We start from the raw sequence: 7,790 nt of genomic DNA, 5'->3' as shown, positions 1-7,790 counted from the left end.
CAGAGATGAGATTCAGAAATCATAAATATTAGAAAATTGAAAAACACACAAGAATTTTTTAATTACTTTAATTTTATCTTTTTTTAAAGTTACTTTTTTCAAAATAATTTAGATTTTATACTGATATAAAATTGTGAAAATAATTCTCGACTTGCTAATTGTATATAATATTTTTAACATCCCGCTGAGAAAATCGACGATTTTCAAAAAATTCGGGAAGTTATTGGTTTCACCCCGATTTTCAAAAACCAGGTTGTCATCATATGTCGACATTTGAAGGTGCTAGGATGCTCTTCCGACATTTTCAGAGCGATGTCTGTATGTATGTATGTGTATGTGTGTGTGTGTGTATATGTGTGTGTGTGTGTGTGTGTGTGTGTGTGTGTGTGTGTGTGTGTGTGTGTGTGTGTGTGTGTGTGTGTGTGTGTGCGTGTGTATGGATGTAAACCTCTCATATCTTTTTGATGAATGAACCGATTTAGATGGTTCTTGCAGCATTCGAAAGATATCTTCTGAACTTAGATTTTCAAAAAAAATTTAGACCATTTAGTCAAATAAACTCTGAGATATTGAAGAAATACGAAAAAAAAAAATTTTTTTTTTTTCGTTTTTTTTGGATATTGTGAAAACTGTTGGATCGATCAATTCCAAAATCTAATGAGCTCGAGAACTTGATAAAAGCTTTCGATTGCCACCAAGAACGTCTCAATCAGATAATCCGTTCAAATAATATCGTCGACGAAAGAAACAGTAGAAAACGGTTTTTTACAAATATCGTCGTAACGACTAAACCAATCATTGCCAAAATTTTATCAGCTCTAGACCTCAATAAAACACGTCGATTGCCGCCTCAACCATTAAAATCGGTTTATTTGTTCGCGAGATATCGTGGGAGATAGAAATGCTAAAAAATGTTTTTTTAGAAAACAATGGCATACAAAAGTATTTTCGAGCTCGAAGAGCTCATTACCCCAAAATCCATCAGCTGCGATCATTTTTAAAAAATCTACAACCGTTGGATTCAATATCACATCTGCATCGTTATTACCTGACCTAACTTCTATGATTCCTTCTATACATAATATTGCATTCGGTTGGAGTTTTTCCTGCACGATTGAAGCTGCAAAGGTTAATCCTGTTGGACAAAGGAAAAGGTCCGCCTTTTACTCCTTCGTCCTACAGGCCACTTTGCATGCTGGACGTAGCTGGAAAAATTCTCGAATCGTTAATTCGTAATCGACTGAGAATTGAAGTTGCAGATGCCGGTGGTCTAGCGGAAAACCAACATGGTTTTCGGTTGGGTCGCAGCACAATCGGTGCTATTTCGGAAGCGCTTTCATTTGCCAGGAGAGCTTGGACGGGAAATCATCGATCCCGTCCAGTATGCATTATGATGACATTCGATGTCGAAAATGCATTTAATTCGGCACGATGGCCGGATATAATGGAAGCGCTTCGGAAATAAGGTCTGTCCGAGTATCTCATTCGGATTATTGACGATTACTTACGTGATCGTTTTTTGATCTATGAGACTACTTTTGGCGAGATGATGAAGAAGCTGAGTGGAGGAGCGGCTCAGGGTTCTGTCTTAGGACCGGAACTCTGGTTCATCGTTTCCGAGTCCTTTCTGTGCTCTCGTCGTGGATCAACACGTCGAGAGTGGAAGTTCTCTGAAATACCTCGGGGTGACGATCGATACGAAACTTACGTTTCGCGATCAGATTGTCGGTGCGGCTAATAAAGCGGCAACGTTCGTGGCAAACCTTTCTTGGTTGATGCCGAACGTCGGAGGACCGAGGAGCAGCCGTAGACGAGCTCTCATAAGTGTCTTAAACTCGATAATGCTTTACGGAGCAGAAATCTGGTGTGAGTCACTTAAAGTAGAATGCTATCGTCGACGACTGGCATCTGTTCAACGGAGAGGCGCACTGAGGATAGCTTGCGCTTACCGAACGGTTTCGGAAGCAGCCGTGATGGTCATCGCGGGTGTGATTCCAATCGACCTTTTAGGGTTCGAGAGGAGACCCATCTGGGATGCCCGTCGGGCTGGGGAAAAACCGTTGGAAAGAGTTAAGGCTCGAAAACGCGAGGAGACCCTGAGACTCTGGCAAGAGCGATGGGAATCTGCGGAAACGGGACGTTGGACATTCAGGCTCATTAAACGAGTCCGTGACTGGATTTCACGGAAAGAAGGAGAGGTGGATTACTACCTTTCCCAATTTCCGCCCGGTCACGGCCAGTTTAATGAGTACTTGTATCGCATGGGGATCCGAACCGATCCTTACTGCCAATACTGTCCGCAAGTTGTCGACTCTGCCGAGCACACTTTCCTTTTCTGTCAGCGTTGGTCTGAAATACGGCTGCGCTTTCAGGAGGAGAAGGAAGTGCCAAATGCCGCTGACCTGGTGATACCTTGGATGTTGGTGACGGCAGACAATTTTAATACAATGACAACATACGCCCAAAAGCTGATAACGGAGAAGAAAAAAGAAAAGATTGTGTAGAATCGAAGAAGACGAACAGCGACGGCGACAAGAAGAGGAAGACTAGCACTGCGAAGTAATGCTAACGCGGTCCCGCAGTGCTGGGTCTGAAGAAGGGAGGGATTGAGGTTTTTAGCCGGTAGGGCCCCCAAGGATACAGTTATTTGCTTAAAACATCATTTAAGTAAATACATCCTTGGGGGAGGAGCCCGGCACACGGAGAACAATAGGCATATGAAGAGCAGCTTATGCCTTTCATATGAATATTGTTTTCTACGGTGCGGTGACGCATTTTTCCCTCAATCTCCTTCCTAAAAAAAAAAAAAAAAAAAAATATTGCATAACGATCACGACTGTCAAGACTGTCAAGACTGTCAGCAGTAACACAGGACACTTATACACACGCGCTCTCGCGGCTATTTAATATGATTCTAATTTTGATTTATTCAGTTTGTTTTAATTATTTATGCATTTCAAAATCTTCGTAGTTTATGTAAAAATATAAATTGGTAGTAAGTCTTCGCGTTTTCCACGGTAAAATAAAATGTAAATTTGTTTATAAAATCTTCGCGTATTTTCGCGGTAATATAATTCTTTTAAAATCTTCGCATTTATCGCGGTAAAATATTCTTTGATTCTTCACGTTTCGTGGTAAAATTTAATATTAAATGAAAATAAAATGATTAAATAAGATGAAGATAATTAGCGCTACCGGAGCTTCCGATTGATATTAAATCACGACTTACGACGATCAAAGTCCGGTTCGTATGCCCAGCTACCGTCAACCGAATGGTGAATTTAATACACGCCAATTATTCTTCTGAGACTAGTAGAAAATGATATACCGATTATTCGAGTGCTTACGACGATCAAGGTCCGGTTCGTACGCCCAGCTACCGTTAACCGAACGCTCAATCGAGATATCAATCCTCTAGCCACGAACACCGTCAAGTGTCCGGAGTTCGGTATGGTTCAGAGTTTGATTCCCAAAAGAACTGATGAGCTAAAGTCCATGGTCTTTTTATATGGTCTTCACCTATGAAAAGTGGTGGTAACTTGTTTCCCATACGAAAAGACTCGGACCCACTCGAAAGTTCTAGGCCCATGCACACGTGTGATCCCTGGGAAATAGATTTTGACTATTGAGTAGGCCGATGACCTGGCGCCACTCTGCCGCCGAGGAAACCATAAATTTTAAAAGTACGTTAAGTAAAATGATGAAATCTAAAGAATAAGAGAAACTCTGGTACGTGTTCTCTACTAGTACTTTTCTACTTGGACCTGTACGATTTTCAATTGTAAAGCGTTGTAAACGCTTTGGGAGGTATATTTGTCCCGTACGATTACTGGCGTCAGTAAGTCGGGCGTCAAAAAAAAAGGTCCAAATGCAAGAGGTCTTAAGTTCTCACGTACTAGATGGACGGATATTCTCTCATGCGATCTATTCTACTGATTTTACCCTGTTAATTATTATATATATAAAAAAACTGAAGGTCTACTCGGAAACGCTCTTGTGTTACCGCCTGTGTCTTTGCTGTTTTCTATCTATGTCGCCATAGTTCTCGAGAAAAAAATTGTTTTCTCGTATACAATAAATTTAAAATTTTCAAAAAGAAAAGATTTTTAACGACTTGTAAGGATACGAGTCGAACGTATCAGCCGTGACAAATGTAATCGACCCAAAATGATTAAGTCGATAAAAAAAAGTTACTGGTCGTACAAAAATGTACTTACTATTATCTGGATTTTCCCGTTTGCGGCTAGTTGTTGACTCATTATCTGAAACTGATGCGGAGGTTCTGACGTCAGCGACTGCAGCTTCTTGATCTACCGGTTCAGCTGGTGATGTAATAGCAACATTTCGCAGTGGGAGACGATCAGTTACTTCCGGCGGAGCAATTACGGGCGCGTGAGATCCAGCTCCCTGAATAAGTGGGTTCACTGATGGACGACCAGCTACTTCTGTTGAAGCAGTGATAACTGCTTGTGACCCAGCACCCTTGAGGTGCGGGTTCACTGGTTGACGAACAGGTACTTGTGACGACGAAGTTGCAACTTCTTGTGATCCAGTTCTCCGAAGCTGCGGATTTACTGATGGACAACCAGCTACTTCTGTTGAAGCAGTGACAACTGCTTGTGATCCAGTTCCCTGAAGCTGCGGATTTACTGATGGATGACCAGCTACTTCTGTTGAAGCAGTAATAACTGCTTGTGACCCAGCACCGTGGAGGTGCGGGTTCACTGGTTGACGAACAGGTACTTGTGACGACGAAGTTGCAACTTCTTGAGCTTGAGTACCATAGTTATTCTGAATCGCCGGTGATTGAGTAACAAGAATTTGGGCCTGTGCATGACGCATTCTTTCCACTGAGTCGTTGTACCGCGAAATGAGTTCATGCTCTCGTTGTGCCCAACTGTCCTCACGACGAGCAAGCTCGGTTTCCAACCTAGCGACATAACGACGCAAATCTTCTATGTCTTGAGCACGGTGACCTTTATTTTTTTAATCAAATTAAAAAACAAAATTAATGAAAATAAAAAAAAAAAGAAGTAAATGAATGAAAATTAAAATAAAAAATTAAAACAAAGCAATTACAGAAATAAGAAAAACCATGACATGAAATTATTAGAAACCAAGTGAAAGTGAACGAAATGAAGAAGTTAATAAAATACACGTTGAAATAAAAAAGCAAAAAAAAAAATAAAGTAAAAGTAAAATAAAAAAAAAAAATAAAAAAATATCTCACCTTGATTTGACATAATTTTTTTTACAAATGATGAATACTCAGATCGGATACTGTCAAAAATGTCAGTTATACAAAAATAAAATAAAATAAAATAAAAACCATGCAGAAATCAAACTGAAAAAAATATAAAAAAATCACAGTTAAAATTGAAAAATAAATAAGAATTAAAAAAATAGAAAATATAATGATTAGATTTCATTCAGACCGTAACTTTTTTTTCAAATTTTATTATGGAAAAAATTTATTTTTTCGATGTAAGTTCGTTTTTTTTTTATTATATTAATTTTTTATGATACTGAAGTTAGCCGATGTCTAATAATTTTTGCATTTTATTTTAGACCGTAAATTATAAAAAAAAAAATTTGAAAAAATTGCACCTGTAGTTTTATAAATTTTCTATACGTGCATATTTTTATTTTTATTGTTTTTTTTTTTGTAATTTACTTGTTGAAAAAAACATCCGGAAATTTTTTTAATTGTCTGCTAACTTCAGGATCATTAATTTTTTTTGGGATTTGGAATTGATTTTTATTTTTTATTGATGAAACATTGAGAAGTTCAAAAAATTTACTTCAATAAAGAAAATTTTCTCAATGATAAAAAAAAATCTTTCGATCGTAAAGCACACTCTGATGATTCGCATCATGAGTCGTGCAAAATTACATAAATTAACAATGTTTATATTGAAAAAAAAGATACATCAAGAAAAAAAATCTGGGCGTCGGTTGATCCTGCGGGCCAGCCCCAAAACTTCCCGCTGTTTTCGAGCTCAAGGAGCTTGAAAACATCACTGTGAATATATTTTCGAGCTCGAAAATGCTATTACATGGATTCCTTTTTTTTATGAGCTTTTCAAGCTCTAACAAGTTACGTTTTATGCTAGAATTTGGAAAGTTAAAAATCGAAAATCATTAATGAAGAAGCGGCTTTTAAATTTTTATTATCGATTATGTTTTCTGAAATAAATGTGTTGAGGCAGAAATCAATGTCAGTGATCAAAATCAAGATTTAAATGAGTTTTGACTTAGGCCAGAGCAATAATATATGGAATATCCGAGAAAAACATTAAAGACTGTTTTTCAATTTTTTGCTGACAATATGTTTAAAACTAAGGAACACGTTAGATGACATAATCTGATAATCGAAAGAGACTATAAAAAGAAAGCGTTGGTATCATTTCAGACACATTTTAGCACATTATATTTTGATTTATCTGGAACAAATAGCATAAAATGTTATTTTTTAAACGTTTCAGCGTCGATATCTTTTGAACTAATCAACCGGTTTTGACGTTTGAGGTGGCAATCGGCGCGTTTTCTTGAATTCTAGAGCTGATTAAATTTTAATATTGATCGGATGAGTCACTTCAAAGATAATCGAAAAAAACCGTTTTTTATCATTTCTTTCGCCATCGATATCTCTCGAACGAATTAACCGATTGAGATGGTTGAGGTAGTATTCGACGCGGCTTATAAAGTTCTAGAGCTGATCAGATTTTAAAGTCGATCGTTCAAGTCGTTTCTGAGGAATCACTAAAAGACTAAAAAAAAAATTTTTTTTTTTTTTCGTAATTCGCCAATATTTTTGAGTCTGCTTGATCAAATGATCTGAAATTTTCAGAAAAGTTGAGGGCCAACAAGCTCTTCCGATTGCTACCTCAACCATCCAAATCGATTTATTAGTTAAAAAGTTACAAAGAGTTTACACACACACACACACACACACACACACACACACACACATACATACATACACTCGGACATCATCGTGAAATTAGTCAGAATAGCTTCCTAGGACCTCAAAACGTCGACATCTGATGAAAACTTGACTTTCGAAAATCGGGGTGAAAACAATAACTTCCCAATTTTTCGAAAATCGTCGATTTTCTTAGTGGGAAGTTAAAAAAATCAATTCTATAGTTTTACTTTATTTCAAAAATTTATCGACCAAAAAAAAAATTTAATTTTTATAAATTTTTAGTGACCAAATTTTCCTCTTACATAGAGAAACGGTCGAAAAATATGAAAAGGTGTTATGCGTAGGGCTAGAAATGTGGAATTATACTAATTTTTTTTTAATTTGACGATAAAAATATGAAAAAATCACTTTTTCAAAATTTTGAGCTTGTTCATTTTGCCCCACATGTCATGCGTAGGGGTAAAAATGCGCAAACATATCGGGTTTATAGTAATTAGTCAGAAAAAAAAAATTTCTTTTTTGACCAAAATTTCAGGGGGGCCGCTCTGCCCCACCGTCCCCTACTAGAACACCTAAACAGGTATATACGTAGATACTAGGGGTTCCGAAGTTAAAAGTCTGGCGCCATTCTTTAGACGATAAGTTCAATGGATGTATGGAAACTTCACAGTTTTCAATTGTCCGTTATTTAAAATCAATTATCTTTGTAACAAGAGCTTAACTTAAGACATTCATTTAAAGTATTACACTATCGTTCTAAGGCATCAGTCATGACGCCAAATACGATTGGGATTTGTCGACACTTCTATCGATAGCCAGGTAAATATCCCGTATGAAAAAACTTAATATGTGAAAAAATATA

The sequence above is a fragment of the Microplitis mediator genome, chromosome 4, assembly GCF_029852145.1.
Source record: "Microplitis mediator isolate UGA2020A chromosome 4, iyMicMedi2.1, whole genome shotgun sequence".
Classification (NCBI taxonomy): domain Eukaryota; kingdom Metazoa; phylum Arthropoda; class Insecta; order Hymenoptera; family Braconidae; genus Microplitis; species Microplitis mediator.
Note: the sequence above shows the minus strand (reverse complement) of the source record.